The sequence below is a fragment of the Sander lucioperca genome, chromosome 13 (assembly GCF_008315115.2).
Source record: "Sander lucioperca isolate FBNREF2018 chromosome 13, SLUC_FBN_1.2, whole genome shotgun sequence".
Lineage (NCBI taxonomy): Eukaryota > Metazoa > Chordata > Actinopteri > Perciformes > Percidae > Sander > Sander lucioperca.
The window spans coordinates 6,470,188-6,490,780 of record NC_050185.1 but is presented as its reverse complement, the minus strand read 5'-3'; the positions used below and the strand labels follow the sequence as shown (position 1 = coordinate 6,490,780).

General features: G+C 40.8%; 1 protein-coding gene across 2 annotated transcripts in view; it reads right to left on the bottom strand.

Moving 5' to 3' along the window:
- Nucleotides 1-20,593, bottom strand: part of camkk1a (calcium/calmodulin-dependent protein kinase kinase 1, alpha a) — a 78,687-nt gene that overhangs the window by 45,506 nt on the left and 12,588 nt on the right. The gene's annotated exons all lie outside the window — the stretch shown is intronic.

Sequence of the window (20,593 nt, the reverse complement as noted above, 5' to 3'; positions counted from 1 at the left end):
ATATAAACAATGACATGAAGAACAAGGGAAAAAAACGGTTCTCTTTATTTATAGAATGCTTGTTAAATAAACTGGACTGGATTGGCAGGTGTCGCACAGTTTTTTCCCAAAAAAAATCACAGGAATACAGCCATGCTAGTGGCTCTGGGAGGAATACTTGCTTTGAGCTAAATGCTAACTACTGCATGCTAACATGGTCACAATGACAATGTTAACATGCTAATGTTTAACAGGTGTAATGTTTAACATGTTCGCCATCTTAGTTTAGCATGCTAACATTTACTCATTAGCACTAAACACAAGGCTGAGGTTGATGGGAGTGTTTTCTGTTAATGGTCATAAACCAAACAACTGGATAAATTAAGATCTGATTATAGCACTAAATGACTAGGTTAGAGGATCACCAAAGTTGGGGAACATAAATGTCTGTACCAAATTTCAATACTTGTTGAGATATTTTACTGAAAAGCACAATGTCCTCCAGCTGGTGGAGCTAGAGGGAAAAGCAAAGGGCTCACCAAAGTCATAAGGGTACATCGTCTGGGAAATATGACAGTCTTTACAAAATGTCATGGCAATCCATCTAATAGTTGTTGACATTTTTCAGTCTGAAAGTGGTGGACTGACGAGAGCTACACCGCTAGCATGGGTAAAAGGGTCTGCTCTATCTCTTCAAAATTATTTGAGAACTACTTCATGCTCGTTTATTTGGTATAACAATACGTTAGCATAATGGATATATTTATTGTACACCTGATCTCTGATGATTTAGCTAAAATGTCTGTTTGTGGTGTTAGTTATGTGAGTTCATTTGATTGGTTTGGCTCAATAGCATTAGCCTTATCATGTTCTTGGTCATCATATCCACATTACAATCAGTTTTCTTTCGCAGAATTGTCTCGAGTCTAAAAGCTGCTTGTCGGCCACAAAACATTATCACTTTAGAATATCGTATATATGGTCAAATATATTGCAAAATCTGATTTTGTCCATATTATCAGCCCAAATGCATGTGGGAAATTACACTTTCATTACATGCAAATTAAAACCTTTGCATTCAATCACGGATGTTTGGCTGGCCACATCACAGCAGCGAGAGCACCTTTGAGACAGACGTTTAATCAACCAGTCTGATAAAAGAGAAAATGCCATCTCTCTTTGTGTGGGTGGTCTGTTGGGTCAAGTTACTTACAGTAGACATGCGTTCATAAATTGAAATAAATGTCCCCCTGATAAAACCCAACCCAAATGCTGCAAAGCTAATTATGCGTTATGCCTTTGCTCATGGCTCCCTGTATGCCCATGACATGCTCGTGGGTGGACTAACACACAAAGAAATGCACACATGAAAACCACAGAAGGTATTGTGTACATACAGTATGTGTCCATATACCTAGACATTTAGGCAGAATTTGTTTATTGTGCTTTTTCCCTTTCATATTTAATCAAAATCAGGTCAGCAGCACATTGCCTCAGACAGGGAATATCAAAGCTCTCTAGTACGTCTGGTTTAGGTTTTGTTCTGCAGGTGGAAGAACACAGACATGCAAAGTGAGCCTATGCCCAGCCAAGTAAAAGGACCGGCACTCAAACAGTATCCATCTATGTAACAGCGGGAATCAAGAGGAAAAGTGTGGGTTTTTTTCTGCCAAATACAAAGTCAGTTCTGCTCTGTGGGTATTAGACAAGAAATGGTCAGTAAATAGGCCATGTTGCTGTATGCTATTCCTTAAGTATGTCAGGAAGGTAAAGCTTCAAATTAAAAAATAACAGTGTTCCACTTTGTCCAGGTGGGTCAAACTCATTCATTCATTCATTCATTCATTCATTTGCACAGCCATGGCTCCAACCAACTGCAGCGTATCACATTTATTGCCATGCTAGCATGGCGCCAGGGATGGCACACACCAGTTTGGTCCAGACTGAAATAGCTTAACAAATATTGAATGGACTGCGATTAAATTTTTTTTTACAGACATTCAGGTCTCCCAGAGGATGAATCCTAATCATTTGGGTGAACCACTGACTTTTCTTTAAGCGCCACCACAATGTCCACATTTGTGGTTTTAAGTGAAATCTCTCAACAACTAATGGATGGATTGCAGTGAATTTGGTATGGGCATTGGTTTTTTCCCTCAAATATGTGATCCCCCGGTGACCTCTCAAAACTTCTCATCTACTGTAGTGCCATCATCAAGTCAAAACTTCTATTTCTCCAGTACTAGTAGGTAAATACTTGTAAAACCAACTACATTCCCATCAACCTTGGCTGTACTTTGTGTTTTGTGCTAATGAGCAAATATTAGCATGCTAACACGCTGATCTAAGGAAAAACATAATACCTGCTGAACATCAGCGTGTAAGAATTTGCAGAACTTAACACAAAATACAGCTAAGACTGTTGGGAATGTCATTAATTGTGCAGGAATTTGATCATGAATCAAAGTACTGAATAAATTTAAACCTGACGATAGTGCTATATGAAATGTAGTCTTGCATTGCCAGACCTTCCTCCACAGCGTTGCGGAGGAGGGTCTGGCTAGTCCACACAGCATTCCTGGATAGGAGATAAACGTGCTCTGGTTTATTAGCATTTCTTTAAACCAATCACAATCGTCCTGGGCGGCGCCAAGTGCCGGACGCAGGTACGGTGCCTCTGCAAAATAGCCTTGGGAAGGAACTTGTTTTGGTGAAACGTACACATAGGGAGGCGAGCTCTGGAATTAAAATGGCTGTTGAGTGTGTGTTGAGTATTTTACTAAAAAAAAGATAAATATAATTTGATTATCGGTTGTAGCTTCTAGGGACATCAGGCGGAACCTCCGGCAGCACCGGAGCAATCCCCTAAATCAAACGTCGTCGATATAGACTAAATGAAATGTTAAGGGATCACCAAAGTTATTACAATTCATCCTGAGGGGAACATAACTACGACTTTACTACTAGTAGTAGTTGTAATAGTGGTAGTAATATTTTGGATACAGGGTTGTAGTGGGCTGGCACATAGATAAACAAACAAAAGTCATCAGATATAAACTATGACATGAAGAACTCTGCACAAAAACTGAACTTCATCAGAGAGTCGGGAGGCATTAAAAAGGAGCACGGACATGTCACCTGTAATACAGTCTCACTTTGCCAGACCTTCCCCCACAGCGCAGCGGAGGAGGGTCTGGCTAGTCCACATAGCATTCCAGGATGGGAGAAAAACGTGCTCTGGTTTATTGACATTACTTTAAACCAATCACAACCGTCATGGGCGACGCTAAGCTCCGCATGGAGTTGCTGCAATATTAGTCTCGGAAAGGAACTTGTTTTGGTGGAACATGTGTACGTTCAAAAGTGGTTTTAGTCGTGCAACAGAAAACTCAGATTGGACAGATAGTCTAGCTAGCTGTCTGGATTTACCCTGCAGAGATCTGAGGAGCAGTTAACCATAGTCCTCAGAAATCCACCGGTTTAGAATTCCAACACAAAGAAAGCGGAAGGTAATGGGACATCGGACCAAAATACATGCATACGGCAGAATTTCCTGCGGCACCGGAGCAATCCTGGAAGTGGAACGTCTTGGATACAGACTACCTGTAATATAACTACTAAAAATAAGATAGTAATTAAATGGTAGGTGACATTTATTACAGTTTGAATATCAATGAAGTCACTATTTATACAATTATTATGGCTTCTCATGAATGTCATATATTGAGCCGCATCGGTGTCAGGGCACACGTGCGCACGCGCACACACACACACACACACACACACACACACACACACACACACACACACACACACACACACACACACACACACACACACACACACACAAAGAGCCAGACCAATATATTGGTGGGCCGATATTAGGCATTTTCCAAACTATTGGTATCAGCATTTATAATGGCCGATAAATTAATATTTAAAAAATAAAAACGGACGAAACACCCTTCAACCATGTTATGAGTGTTGGCGTTGCATAGTTTGTTCACCAGAGGGCTCTCTACAACGTCCCTGTTGGCAAAACTCGTGTTTAACCCTTTAAAGGTGCTCTAAGTGATGTGACGCGTTTTTTAGGCTACAACATTTTTTGTCACATACAGCAAACATCTCCACACTCATCTGCTAGCTGACTGTCCCCTGAACACACTGTAAAAAAACACAGTCTCTGTAGACAGCCCAGGCTCCACAAACACCAACAAAAACAAACTGCGCCAACCTGCACAACGAACTATAACAAACAGTGTTCCAGCCAATAACCGACAAGGAGGAGTTGGTTGAGTCATGAACGTGCATTGTGGAAGTAGCCTACTGGCTAATGCTGCTGCAGTGATGGCTCAACCAGCTCCTTGTCAGTTATTGGCTGGAACACTGTTTGTTATGGTTCGTGGTGCAGGTTGGCACCGTTTGTTTTTGTTGCCGTTTGTGGAGCCTGGGCTGTCTACAGGGACCGTGTTTTTTTACAGTGTGTTCAGGGGACAGTCAGCTCACGGATAGTGAGGAGATGTTTGCTGTATGTGACGAAAAATGTTGTAGCCTAAAAAAGGCGTCACATCACTTAGAGCACCTTTAAGTTTCATATCTTAAGTTTGTATTTTATACATTTTATTTATCAGAACTTTAATATATTTTGATGTTCCCTTGTTCTGTTGTGACAATAAAACAGACAAGTTTATTTTTAAACTGCATTATCATATTATTTTAGTGAGGACTCATAAATAACTACAAATAACTAATGTAAGGGAAATCTGTTTATGTTTTGTTAAGCGTTTCTGGATTTTTTAATTTTTTTTTAAATTATATAATCGGCCGATATATATCGGATTTTTAAATCACCAAATATTTGTATCGATATCGGCCTTAAAAAATCCTTTAAATCTATGTAAATTGCGAATGCAGGAATAAAAAAACTTTTATCTGTCAGCAGCGAGAGGGAATGCATTGTTTGACTCCTGACTCATTTGAGCAAAAGCATAATTCCTATCACAACTAGTGATTATCGACCATTCAGTCCGCTGCAGGTGTGAGCAATATCGTGGTAGGCTCCAGAGGCTGGTGGGAGGCGGAGGAGCAGTAGTGGTCTGCTTTGTAATTTCAGACTTTTATAAAATATTGTTTTTGTTTTTAGAAGGAGGTTCATTATGGACAACCTTTTTTTACTGTTTCACTGCATCCATCCATTTTGACAAATGGGTAAGACAAAATTAAACACTTTTGCCCTATGTTACACAGCTGTTAGAATAGGGTTAAACTGTTAAATGTCTTTTTATAATAGCTGCAAATTATTATTTGAAGTTGTTACACATTTTGGTGAATTTTCAGTCTTGCTTTATTTTATAACTGTATATATTCTTGGAGCTGAGGAGGCGGTGTAATGGAGGTTTCATTCCAGCCCTGATATCCACCACCACTAAATTCACACACATCATATCATTTTTCAGTTTTCACACATTTAAGGCAGAGTACCATCTTCGAGCAATGCTCCAATACTCTACTCATTCAATCTTTATAGTTATATTATTTAGTCATCTTAATTTTGACCACTGTTGGGAACTGTTTAAATAAATTACGCTAGAATAAATCAAAGCGCTTGATGTCTTATCTGCATGATAAAACTGCTTTCGCAGAGGAACACAACCAGATCATTCAGATGTTTTACAGACAAAACTTTAACACAGTAAGCAACTTCCTAACTGTAATTCCACTCTTATCATGTATACACATTGTGTGGGCGATTTTATGTAGGACACGCATAAAGAAGATTTAAAGGCCATCCGCTCAGTGAACCCTAGTTATCCTTTGGCCAGTGGCAGTGAGGCAGAAGGGGGGGAAATAAAAAGAGCACCAGCTGCACGCGGTGGGCCAGTTTTTTTAGCCTATGGGGCAGTCTTTATGACACTGCATCACGTTTTCTCCAATAGAACGGCACACTGGGGGCAACAATGTTAGAGTGCAATGCTAAATCTGTGGAGTACTCAGCCATAGTCAGTGAAGTCACACCTAATGTTTGGGCGTGGTGACAGACTAAAGAGACTATTACAAAAGGAAAACTTTTTTGGATTTGTAAGCTGAATGCCGCTGTATATCCTGGCCTCTGGGAAGATTTGTCACCTTTTTATGAAATTAATCAGGTTATTGTACGCTGACCATACAGTAATTTATGCATCAGCTAGGACACCAAGTGCAGCAGCAGAGACCCTGACCAAGGAAATGGAGGGTATATCCCAGTGGCTCAACGCTCAACGTCAAAAAGACTGTATCTATGTGCTTCTCTATAAGAGGGAAAGCCAAGCGTACTATCAAAATAGACCAAAAGGCCATAGAGGAAGTTGAGGAATTACATTTTTTAGGTAATATTCTGGATTCCCAACTCAAATTCAATAAACACATTAACAAACTCTGTAAGACTGTCCGGACAAACCTAAACTGTTTCAGAATGATAAGGCATCACATACCTGTCAAGGCAGCTTTATGGTTTTTTCATGCAATGATACTCTCTCACTTATCCTACTGTGTTACTGTATGGGACCAAGCAACAGACAACAGTCAAACCCATCATATCATTATACAAACAGGCACTGAAAATAATGGATCAGAAACCAACAATGTGGCACCACTGTTTGATTGTACAGAAATACAAGCTTTTAAATTTTGATAGCTTTATTAAGTTCTCTTTTCTTAAACTGACTTTTACATGTGCAAATAATCTAGCTCCCGCCATACTCTGTCCTTTTGTGACAAAAACAAATACAAGGAGAGTGGCCACAAGGGGAGCAGTGGGTGGCAACTGCATAGCAGAGGGGCGCAAAACCACTTTCGACCAGTCATGTTTTTCAGTGATAGGGACCCATTTTTGGAATGATTTACCAACTGAAATAAAAACACAAACTGAATTGAAAACATTTAATAGAAAGGTGAAACACTGGCTGAAAGAAAACCAAACATGTAGCCACTGAGTCAGGTCCATAAATGCAGGAGCAGGTGCACGTACACACATGCACACACTCTGTTGTCCCTGTTGTAATGTATTGTCTGTGCTAGATGCCTGGCTGTTTGCGTATTGGCTGCCAAGGTTCACCCAGCGGGGCGGGGTCTGGGTATGGGAGCTAAACATGTAGCGGCCCAGGACCCTCACTATCGGGGTGGGTAATAGGTGAGCGGGTGCGGGCAGCTGGGTGCTTGCGGTTTGTGTTGTTACGTGATGTGCTGCTTTGTGATGTTTTTTATATCAAAAATAAATAAATAAATGCATACAGTGCGCTGCTCATGTAATGTGGTCATGAATCTGTGATATGGTGATGTAATATATTAGTATACAATGTATCTGCTGCATGATTGTGTAACTCACACTATGTAGTTCTTTAAAAAAATATATCTTTTTAGAAAAGCCTGACCAGGGACTGGGGTTGCAAATTAGCCTATTGCCTAGAAACCTTCACATCTACACATATTGTTATGGCTTTGACTGTGATAATTATGTATGTAATAATGTGCGCTGCATTGTCCCTGACAAATAAACTAATAAATAAAAAATAAAAATTGCCTCTATTTTTATTAGTTTATGTTTTCTTTCTCTCTCTTTTTTCTTTTATTTAATTATTTAGTTGTTGTTGGGTTCTTTTTTTGGGGGGGAGGGGGGGGGGTCATCTGGTATTGGTTGTAAAATATAATATATACTTGTATTGGCGTTTTGAAGACAATTTATTTGTGTATTCATGTCTTCTTTACTACATATTTTCTTTAACATTTTCTGTGGCATTGTGTTTATTTTGCCGGTGTAATGTAATGAACATTCTCATGTGTGCCACTGAAGCTTCATTCACTCATATGAATATGTGATTGTTTGACCCTGAGGAGGACCGGTGTGTGGTCCATACACAGTGTATTTATCATGTAGCCACTAGGGCTGCCCGTTAATATACCTTAAAATATCTAATCGCGATTATTTTGACTGATATTGCGATTGCGATATGATTCACAATATTGGAGGGAATGATCATTTATGTATTATTCTCATTTTTATTATAAAATATTAAAATAAAAAAAAAATGAAAATGATTATAGTGCAATTTTTTTGCGAGGATCTGTACCAAACAGATATTTTCTTTAGTCTGTAGGATAGGATTTGAAGGCCGGGATGTCTCTGCAGCACCACAATACTTTATTTTAGAATGGTTTGACACATCGTTTGCCAAATATTATAATTAAAACAAATAATATTGCGCCCCGCCCCCTGCGATTTGGATATTGCACTAGTCCATATTGCGATTTCGATAAAATTGTGATTAATTGTGCAGCCCTAGTAGCCACTATAATAATGACTTTCATACCTTGATGAAGCCAACACTAACGTTTATTTTCCATATTTAAAAAACTGAGCTTCACAAAAGGAACACTGTGAAAAAAATGGCTCTGTATTCTGCTGTTAATGGAAGATTAATTAGGAAGATTGACACTTTCAACAAAATGTGGTGCTGCAGTTGCAAATATCAATATTTCAAGCTCATATAATTATGCAACATATTCCTTTAATTAGGTAAACAAACTGAGAGGGGGTTAGCAAATGGATTGATTTAACCAGAGAGAACTACATCTGAATATGAAGTGTTTTCAGTAGCTGCCATCTTTCAACTATTAGATGGAGAAGCTTCGGCAGAGCCAATTACAGTAAGAGGAGAGAGAGGACTGCAGAGGGTGAACAAATGATTCCATTAGAAAACCACTTTCACCCCTAACCTGGCTTTTTTTGTTGTGTGCAGAGCAGACAGCAAACAAGAGACATCCATGGCCAAAATCAATTATTTGATGGCAAGAAACGCAGAGAAACGTGGAGCCTAATGCACCCAAAGAAAATCCAACTTGTTGTTCATTTATATTGGTCCTGCATATTTTGATGTTTTTCTTTACTTCCTCTAGGGTCCTTGACAAAGTGCAAAGAGCAGGCCCAGCAGCTACAGCCAGTATTTAACAGAGAGCTGAACGCCTCCTAGTTCAGCTGATAGAAATGCCCGACCTTGCAGACCTGCGGTGATTTATGTTCTGAAAAATACAGTGTTTATCTGCGTAACTGCAGTGTGGAGACATGTTGAGAGCAGAGGGCATGGCTGTATGTAGAAAAGCATAGATAATTGAAAAATCAAAAAATATGTATGATATTACAACCCTATGGTTTGGTTAGGCTAAGGGAAAATATCCTCCTTTGGCTTGAAATGACTGTTAGCGGACTGTTAATCTCGCATTGCCAGACCTTCCTCCACAGCGCTGCAGAGGAGGGTATGGCTAGTCCACACAGCATTCTGGGATGGGAGAAAAAACATGATCTGGTTTATTGGCATTTCTTCAATGAATCTACAATGACGGTGTCTCTGCAAAATAGCCTCGGGAAGGAACTTGTTTTGGTGGAACATGTATACGTTCAAAAGTGGTTTTACTCGTGAGACAGAAAATTCAGATTGGACAGATAGTCTAGCTAGCTGTCTGGATTTACCCTGCAGAGATCTGAGGAGCAGTTAACCATAGTCCTCAGAAATCCACCAGAGTTTAGAATAACAACACAAAGAAAGAGGAAGGTGACGGACATATGGCCTAAAAAGAGGGACATCCGTCAGAATGTCCGGCGGCACCTGAACAATCCTGGAAGTGGAACGTCGTCAATATAGACTAGGGGACTGTAGTCATGGTTACAATAGCTAACAGGAAGCGATTGTGATCGTGGTTTTTAAAACAACACCGTCAGTTGGAAGCAGAAAACAAACAGCGTTCTCCTGTGTTAAAGGATTGTTTCTTGTATTCATTTTGCAACAAGTGCACTTCGCTGTCTTGTCTCTGTAAATTTCAAGCTGCGAGTGTTTGAATGTTCTGTGAAATGCATGCGGAACAGAAAGACTGCAGGCCTGCAAAGTGCATCGCTATTATACACAGATCTGGAAAACATGAGTAAATGTCAGCTGATCAAGAGGAATTAAACAGGTTACAGGCCTGCTCATGCTGAGGCAGTGTGCATACACCAGACTGTTGGATCTCTGGGTCTTCTGTGTATGCTTGGGACTCAGATGGGTGCCATTTGCATCTTGGTGCTGATCAAAGTTGATTTCAGGGCCAGAAGGACCATTAGGGTAGACTTCAACACTAGGCTGCACTGCAGTGGCTGTACACAGCTTTATCACCACTCTTCCCAGCATTAGAAAACATGCAGAGCTTATTAAAAGGCCAAATGTCAGGAATAATTGTGTCTAATTAAAGGGCACTATTATCAAATTAACTTAATTTGCACTAGAAAATCTACTAAAGCACATTGTAACCCTATCAGTTTGACCAGTGTAGATTTTGAAGTGAGACCATCAGAACGGATGTTATGTCAAAAAAAAACCTGAGCATGTATATTTGCTTGTCTTGTGACCAGTTAAGTCAATTGCAAAATAACAAGGATTGTTATTAACATGGATTGCCTGACTCCACCTGCAGGTGGATCACTGACTTCCTGTCTGACAGGAAGCAGCATGTGAAGCTGGGGAAACACGTCTCCGACTCACAGACCATCAGCACCGGATCCCCCCAGGGCTGCGTTCTTTCTCCTCTGCTCTTCTCCCTGTACACCAACAGCTGCACCTCCAGTCACCAGTCCGTCAAGCTTCTGAAGTTTGCGGACGACACCTCCCTCATCGGACTCATCTCTGATGGAGACGAGTCCGCCTACAGGTGGGAGGCTGACCACCTGGTGACCTGGTGCAAGCAAAACAATCTAGAGCTCAACGCTCTAAAGACAGTGGAGATGGTTGTGGACTTCAGAAAGAACCCAGCCTCACCTGCCCCCATCACCCTCTGTGGCTCCACAATTGACACTGTGGAGTCTTTCCGCTTCCTGGGAACTACCATCTCCCAGGACCTCAAGTGGGAGCTGAACATCAGCTCCCTCGTCAAGAAAGCACAACAGAGGATGTACTTCCTGCGGCAGCTGAAGAAATTCAACCTGCCAAAGACAATGATGGTGCACTTCTACACAGCCATCATTGAGTCCATCCTCACATCCTCCATCACCATCTGGTACGCTGCTGCCACTGCCAAGGACAAGGGCAGGCTGCAGCGTGTCATTCGGTCAGCTGAGAAGGTGATTGGCTGCAATCTGCCGCCGCTCCAGGACCTATACGCCACCAGGACTCTGAAGCGTGCTGGAAAGATTGTGGCTGACCCCTCCCACCCCGGACACAAGCTCTCTGAGCCACTCCCCTCTGGCAGGAGGATGAGGTCCATAACCTCACGCCACATAAACAGTTTTTTCCCCTCCGCCACTAGCCTTCTAAACAAGGCTCGGAATCCATCCTGACTCTCTCCACACCCCACCTCTGGCTCCTCATGCCACTGTACCTACTCTGCTGTAGCGTCCCTTTTCACTACTGTTTAACTTATTTTACTATTTATTTAAATTTATTTTATCGTTATTAATACGTACTGTGTGTATATGTTTATACTTATATTGTTTATATCTTTTTATCCTTTTTATATATTTGTATGTGTGACATGCTCCAACAACGCCATGACAAATTCCTCGTATGTGCAACGTACTTGGCAATAAAGCCCTTTCTGATTCTGATTCTGATTCTGATTCTGATCTCCATCCAGTACTCGCAGTCTTGGCCGGGTGGAAGTCAAGCGATAATAAAAATCCTAACTAATAAAATGATTTTTGGCAGAGAGCATTTTGTTCATCTCCAATAAAGACAACACAATTTTACTGCAGGGTTTTACAGACTACAGACACCATTCTCACCAGCCTTTATTCTGTTTTAATTACAGGCCACAGTCAGCCCAAACCAATACATGTCTTTTTGATATCAAATCAGAGCTCTCTCACACTAAAGAGGTTTTTCCTCTCCCTGGACCCACAGGTAGATCAGGCCCCGACTCCTGTCGCCCTCCCCTGTCACATTTCATCTAACTCAAACAAAGCACAGGTCACATTAACTGCAGGGGGGGGGGGGAATAAATGCAGGAGACCAATGGGTGGAACTGGTTGTTCCTGCTGGATGATAGAGAGAGCCTAGGGAACAGCTTGGACACACACACACACACACACACACACACACACACACACACACACACACACACACACACAGAGAGCAGACTACAGCCCCCAGAGCAAAATCGGGATCCCCTCTAATAAATACCTATCATCCCGAAAGTCCTCTTTGACACTGAAAATTAACTTAGTCTTTGAACAAAATGAAAAGAAAGTACACCGCGGTGAGGCTCATTTCAGTTGCTTTTTCAGAATAAGTAAAACATTCTAACTGGAATAAATGTAGTCCAATTCATGTAAATGTTTTAATGAAAAGTAGGCTGTGATTAGTATGTGTGAATCAATTGTCCTCCAGAAAATCAAGAGCAGAGGGTCCTCTAAGCTTAAAAAGTTGTAATCTTAACCCAAACCATAATGGTTCTCCAACCTTAATCATTTAGTTCATTTATCGTAAACCACAATCTTTACCAAGTAGTTTTTGTGCTGAAACTTACCCAACAGCTGTAAACAGACTTTGATGTGTGTAAAGTTCTTAACAAAAGCAGTACCAGATCAGCAAAGGGTATTATTCTTGAAACGCTGACGTCATCCTGTTGATAAGGGGCATCAGACCAGAAAACACGATATGTGTCGTCCTAAAGGGCATGGACCGACAATGTATTTTGTTGCTTTTGTTGATGACATATTGCATATAAGCTGCAACCAAAAACACACTACAAGGCATACCAATATAGCTAACCACTCCGTAGTATTTAAGTGAGGACATAGTCCTGTGATGATTTTGTGCAAGTGGGCCTTAATAATTACATGTATAGTTCTCTTAATGACATCTAATTCCACCACAGGACTATATACTGTAGCTACTGAAGCAGTTTAATGAAGGGTATTAAGTGTATTTGGCAAAACGTGGATGCTTCACACACATTTTCAACCCAGCAGCACAGAAGATCTACACAATCACCACAGTTTCAAGATTAGTGTCACCAATTCAGTCAGTACCCAAGTAAATGTCTCCCCTGAGTTTTGGCATTGAATAATGGCCTAGAAATGTGTTTTTGCAGAACGTTATGATGTCACAGTGAAGTTGACCTTTGGGATATAAAATGTCATCACTTTATCATTTTATACTATTAGACATTTGTGTGAAATGTTGTCATAAATAGCGTAGGAATTCTTAAGTTACGACCCCAAACATGTTTTGTGAGGTCACAGTGATCTTTGACCACCAAAATCAAAATCGGTTTTAATCTTTGAGTCCAAGTGCATGTTTGTGCGAAATTTGAAGAGATTCCCTCCAGGGGGTCCTGAGATATCGCGTTCACAAAAATGGGATGGACGGATGGACAACCTGAAAACATAATGCTTTTGGTCACGGCTGTCGCCAGCACAGAGGCATAAAAAGTCAATATGTACATAAGAACACAATGGGCATATGTGAAATCAACAACCACTGCTATGGTTTAAGTGCTAAATAAGCAATACAGCCCAGGTCCTGACTCACACAAAGACTCCACTCTTCATATTACTGATGATAAACAATTACAACTGACAGCACAGGAAGTTCATGTCTGTCAGCAAAATCTAGCTTTATACACAGAGAAACAAACAGCATAGCTGCAGTCCTTTTCAGTAGAAAACCCTTTACTGTGTGTTCACCTGTCACAGACTAATCCCTGGAACTCTTTAATTCAATCCAGAGGATTAACACGCCACTGTACGAGACACAATTTGCTGTATCCGTAAACCTGTTAAACCCATTCTTGTATAGCCAATCAATGTGATGTGATTGAGAAAACAGGCTCCCCAGGCTAGACACTGGACACAGGATCCATGAGAGGCGATCAATCTGACTGGACAGAAATACACTCTGGGACAATCCCAACCAATCCAGGGCCACCCTCTCTGAGGTGGGCTGCCTCGGGCTATATTAAAACCCAGGATTACACAGGATATAGGAGTGCAAACTGCAAGTTGGATGAGCCAATTATTTCTCCTGTACTCACACATAGACAATGAGTCTGCAGCTTCCAGCATGGCTGACCTTTCTGGAATTCTAGAAATGTCGCATGACAAGGGTTCCTCTAACAAGGACCGACCCAACCCTGATTGGCCCTCCCTCCAGACAACAGACATGAAAACTGATCTGCAGATTTGTGGTGTAGAGGACTCTCACTTTTTTTAGGTGGGGCAAGAACAAATCTGAATCACAAATATTCTGGTAAATATTGAAATCACGATTATTTAACATCATTACTCATTGACTTTTAGAAAGATGTTACACTTAAAAAACAGTGAAACAGTTAAACATATCTAAAGTGAAAACACCTTGGACTGTGAATTTTCCCTTAATACTTTTCCCGTTTTAACTATTTTTTTTTTATTCAGAACACAAGACAAAATAAGAGAATACTTGCAAAAAGAAAACGTAATGTGCAAAATAATTGTTTTTCTCGATAACATTGTCTTTGTGGTCGTTAGGAGCCAAAATCAAAATCACGATCAAAATTTGATTTATTGCACAGCCCTAGCTACTAGTTAATCCTCCATTTTAGAAAGAGTTAGTAGCACTGGGCTGTGTCCCGGATAGGGTTGGCAAGAGAGGCTGAAAGAGTTACTGTAATACAGATTTTAAAAAACACAGTGCAGCCCATCTTTAAATTCCCATTCAAAGCATACAATATTATGATGCTGGAAATCTGTGATGATGTGAACCTGCAGAGGATTAATCTCTTGCTGCTGAAAATGAGAAGCTATTTATCTTTTCCATTGGGAGTGATACTCAGCGCCCTCTAAATCCCTCAGAGTCAGAATATCCCAGTGATTTCTATCACTTCTAGAAACCTGCTGCAGCTTACTACCAGACACAGACTCAATAAATATACATACGTCATAAGCACACATGGTATATTTTTTAATCTGCTTAAAAAGGAGATAAGATCCACATATGATTAGTGTGTCCATTAGCTGACCAAGATTTAAGTGAGACAGTGAGACTTTACTTATAGTGCGTTCCATTTGTACTCAGTAGTCAGATTTTCCGAGGTCAAAGTCGGAAACATGCATCCTGAGCTCAGATATCCGAGCTCGGAACTTGGACAACCACCGAGTACCTTGAATTCAAAATCCGACATGGCTGCCCCGTGCATCAACAGTTGTTAAAGCTTTAGTAACACACAGTTATTAGCACTTCTGTCTTATTTGTGTCTCACTAAATTGGTCGTACACACAGTCCTGTTCATCTTCTATATGTGGACCTAATGTTACGCTGTTTTATGCACAAAAAACAGCGTAATGAAACCAAATCCAAAACTACCATTACTACAGCTCTTGCGAAACGGGTGGCAACTAACTGCAGACCTGTCAGCATCGCAGAGGACTCGGGTCTTAAAGACGTACTACGGTTGGCATGTTCTGACCTGTCTCATTGCCATCGAGGGGGACAGTAGTTTCACGCACACGCAGCCTGTATGACACGGAGAAAGGAGCCCAACTGGAACTGCTGCAAGGTGCTGCAAACGCTGTCTCATTAACCGGTGATCACTGGACGTCAGTGAGTAATCAAAATTATTTAGGAGTTACTAAACACTATATTGACTCTGGTAAGGATAGGGATTTTTAGTTTTTTAGTTAGGTACTTGGAGGAATTGTGCAATAATGACAGATTCACACATTTTTCTTTTGTTTACAGTAAATAAATAATAACAACAAATACAAATCTTAAAGTAAAGTAACTTTCTTTGCATTCATTTGATTCCCAATCAAGATACACTGGTAAGAATTGCTTTCCATTGTTAATATGTACTTAAAAACAGTTCTGAAATGCAAAATAATAGAATTTTAATCATGTGATAAAATATGCGATTAATCACGATTAACTATAGAAATTCAACGATTAATCGCGATTAAAAAAAAAAATTATCGTTTGACAGCCCTAATATATATATATATATATAATTATCATTTTAGGCTAATGTAATAGCCAATGTTAGCAGCAGGGTTACTCCTGAGTGTACCCCTATTGGTTTATGCCTTAAAATAATGGCCAGGATTTCTGGGAAAAGGTACGTTATGTGTGTCTCCATTTCAAAACATCACTGCAGGTTGACTGTTTTTAGCAGCAGAGGTTGATTGTGGGTGAGAGGGCGACAACACGGTCGTGGTTAGCTCGCCGAAACTCTACTGCCGCTGTCTCGGCAACGTTAGCTAATGTCCGCTGGCATACGTACAGGCTAACTATAGCCAGTTAGCTTTGTGTGTAATGTAATAAAAACCCACCCATCTCGTAGGAGCGAAGCTTAATATTTCATTTAATAAAATGATGGTACAAAAGGAGCACTAACGCCACAGGTCTTATGTTGACAACGTGGACGCAGATATAAGAAAATCCGAAGGCAGTCGTAATATTTACCTAGCAGGCTAGGCTAATGCTGTTGCGCTAACGTTAGCAAAACATCGGCGTAGCTTTAGCTAGCAGTCTAAACTTGTCTCGAGTCCGGACCTTTAACTGTCTATGGTCCGGACTCGAGTACTACAGCCCTGACAGGTAGATATCACTTAGCTGAACAAGCTGCAACTTTTCTGATTGATACAATGGGAGCCTGACTCTTGCATATGACCCCAATCTGCTCTTCATATGGCTTGAAGCCATAACCTCTGCTGGTTTTTGGCAAAAGCATGCTTCCCCCTAGGTATGTTAAACATCAGGCACCCATCACTGGCTCTGTTTGTACAATTAACCACGCAACAACTCCTTGGCATTTTGACTTACGCTATGCTGCTACTACTACTAGCTACACGAAACACATCTTTCTGCCGCCCCCGGTTGCGTGCGCAAGCAGTGATGACGTTGCCGAGAAATCCATGTATAAGTTGGCGTATTCCTTTAAGGTTTTAAAGTAACTAGTGCAGTACCCGTTTGGAGCGTGTGCCTGTTTGGAACGAGCCGATTGCTTGGTTCCCAGTGTTGTTGTTTTTCATCACTTCATTGTGTAAATTGTCACAAACAACATGTGACACAAAATGCAGTTATAAAACGCTTGGTTCCCAGTATTGCAGCTTCCAGCATTGTCGGGTTGCGTGTCCATTCGAAGCATTCTTATGGACAACAACTCATCCGATGGTAAATTTGCCTCTCATTCACATATTCACATACACCAATGGTGGCGAAGCTGCTATGCAAGGCGCTGGCCCGCTACATGATGCGGCTGTAGGCTCGCTGCTGTTACGCAGTCAGAAGTGACAGAGAGAAGACACTGCTGCGGTCGCAAAAAGAGAAAGACATTGCTCTCTCCAGAAAATACTGGCATCTCTATACTACAAAAAGTCGCTAGATTTGTCGCTAGTCGCCTTTTTTGAACCCGCCCTCGCAGCTGTATAGAGGCTCGTAGGCTTTCCGTTGGTAGCATTGCCCGTCCACAAAGGGATGTAGCACCCGCTGCTGTACTGCGCATGCAGGACACACACACACACACACACACACACACACACACACACACACACACACACACACACACACACACACACCTGTCCTCGATTTATAGTTAGAGGTCTTTCACTAAAAGCCAAAAATGTCAAACTCATGGCGTTGCTAGAGGAAAAGTCAGAGGATCACTAATTCATCTTATGGGGAAGATACTGTACATGTCTGTGCCACATTTCATGGTGAACCATTCAATACTTGTTGAGATATTTCACTGAAAACCACAATTTCCTCCTGCTGGTGGTGCTAGAGGAAAAGTAGAGGGATCACCAAAGTCCTTGGGGTACATCATTTGGGTACAATGAATGTCTGTACAACATTTCATGGGAATCCATTAAATATATTTCAGTCTGGACCAAAGTGACGACTGACTGACATTGCCATCCCTAGATCAAAACATTTAGATAACTGTTATCAAAGTAATCCAAAACTGTCTCAAAGCTAATACTAAACTGAAACAAATACACCGTCAATCAAGACACATGTTCCACTGGTGGTGCAGAGCAGGCCATCTTGCATACCCACACACACTGTCGGGATGATCTACAGTGACAAACTAATGTCATCATCACACAGCACATACTGTACACAGGGGTTTTTCCCTCCGTGTGCCATCATACACATACACATGTGTGCGTGCACGTGTGTGTGTGTGTGTGTGTGTGTGTGTGTGTGTTACCTGACTGTGTGTGAAGCCATGCAGGTGCAGATTATAGTACAAGTGTCTAAAACAGCAACACGATGTTTCCAGCCTCACACTGTGAATAATGCTTCAAAGACGATTAGGCACATAATTTCACTTGCTGTGTTATGGCCATATATTTTAAGTTATAAAAGACTGTAGTAATCAGAATTATTTCCTCTTTGACTTAGTTTGATTCTGAGGTTAGTCACATGTAAACATCACTACTTTCTGTACCGGCTGAAGTGTGTACTCCTTTCTGAACTGTATTTCAGAGAATCATCACTGCAAAAGAGGATGAACAGCACTTTTCCCTGGCTTATCTGTCTCTCACAGCATTTAAACATCAAAACAAAATGTTAATTTTTTTTTTAGCTTGTTATCTCTATGGAACAGGTTTCTAAATGTGCTTTGGGTGGTTTAATTCTTAAAGAAAATAAACAAAATCAGACTCTAGGCTTTGTTCTTAGTTTGGGGAAAGGTCACAGACAGAATACTATGGAGGCATTGCCATTAGCAAGCTGCTGGGATCACAGATGGAGTAAATGTTTAGCCCAGCAGCCCGAGCATTATTTACATTATTTACGGATCATTTGATTAAACATCCTCATCTACATTTCTTATGAGTTGTTGTGACACAGTTGTGGCACAATGTGAAGTTTACAAGTCAAAGACAAAGGTCTGATCATTACATCATCTTCTAGAGCTGCCACGATTAGCCGATTAATGGATCAGTCGATCGGCAGAAAAAAAAATCTACAATTTTAATACTAATAATTTGCACGTGGTACTGCATCGGCAACTTCATTACTTATTGATTTCTATCTCTTTTTTCAAGCAAAAATGCCCCAAAAATGCTGTTTTCAGCCCCTCAAAGATGAAGATGTTCTGCTTTTCTCTGTTTCATATAATTATAAACTAAATATCTTTGGGTTTTAGACTGTTGGTCTGACAGAACAAGACATTTGAAGGTATCTTCTTGGATGGATATTCTTCACCAATGTCTGACATTTTATAGACTAAATCGATTATAATCGAGAAATAAAATCAGCAGGTTGAGATGATTTTTTAAAAGATTCACTTATTTTTGCTGGGTTTTTTCCCCGACCACAGGAAAGTTGTTTTGGGATTTTACTAGCTAGTTTTCATGACATCGTAAAATCATGTAATAATCACAAAAAGAAGTCAGCATGACGTCGGAACATTCTCCTGTTATTACTGAACTATTATTTTGTCCTCCCCAGGCTACCAAAGAGCAACGGAACATAAAGCTACTACAATTCAGTAACCTTACACAGTAAAAATGACTTGTTTTTTTTCGCACAAGACACTCAATTTCTCCATTTTACAAGCTGGGATTTTACTTTCACTGGCTGTGCTGATGTGAGCAGCTTTTTACTTAGCCCTCATCTCATGTGCCAGTTGCGTTTTAGAGGGCCAGATTCTTTTTGAGAAATACAACAATTTCAGGCCTCTGAGCAGTGAGCCTCTTTCTCTCTTCATCAATAATGTTAGCGGCAGCATTGAAGAGTCTCTTATTCTCCACTCTGGTGCAAGCTACAAAGAGAAATTTAGATGCATGAGCCAGGAGAGGGGAGACAAGGTTGGTCGAGTCTCCAGAAGTGGATTGGAGGTGAGGAACGGTTTGCTCACTAAAATAAGTTGCATTCTCAAAAGAAGACCACTAGTGTCCTGGCCTAGGGTCAGATTCTGCTTCTCACTCCTCCAGGATTTCATCAAGAAGATTACCAGCTCTGCTCTTTCATGCAATACCTTCATCCACACAGAGGGATATTTCTAGGGGCCTGAGCAGAAAGGAGACCTGAGCAGAAATAGGCAAGCGTAAAGACACAGAAGAGGAAAGTACTGTCAGCACAGATCTTGGTTGGAAATAGAATTAAAACAAATCTAATCTTCTTCTGTTGAACAACGGACAGGCGACATCAGCTATTAGTGATACAATACCAACCCAAAGCAAAATTACATATTTGGGCGTCACCATTCACGCATCCCTACAGCGAGTTGTCCAGGACAACTATGAAACTATATTAAGTAGTGTTCAAAAGAGATCTGGCCAATTGGTCTGCGCTGCCGGCATCACTACGGTCCAGGATTGCTGTTGTTAAAATGAACATAGTTCCTTGTGTGAATTTCTTAAGTACAATGATCCCCTTACTCCCACCAATACATTTCTGGAAGAAACTTGATACCGTAATTCGGCAGTATATTTGGAATAATAAACAACCTAGGCTAAAATACTCTACCCTGCAATGTACCACAAACACGGGAGGCCTGGCCCTCCCCAACCTTAAAGTGTACCACAGAGCCTTTCAGCTAAGGGCCCTCAGAGTGTGGATGGACCCCTCATCTACAGTTCCATGGAGAGAAATAGAGCAAAACCTAAGTCTAAAGGTGCTGACAC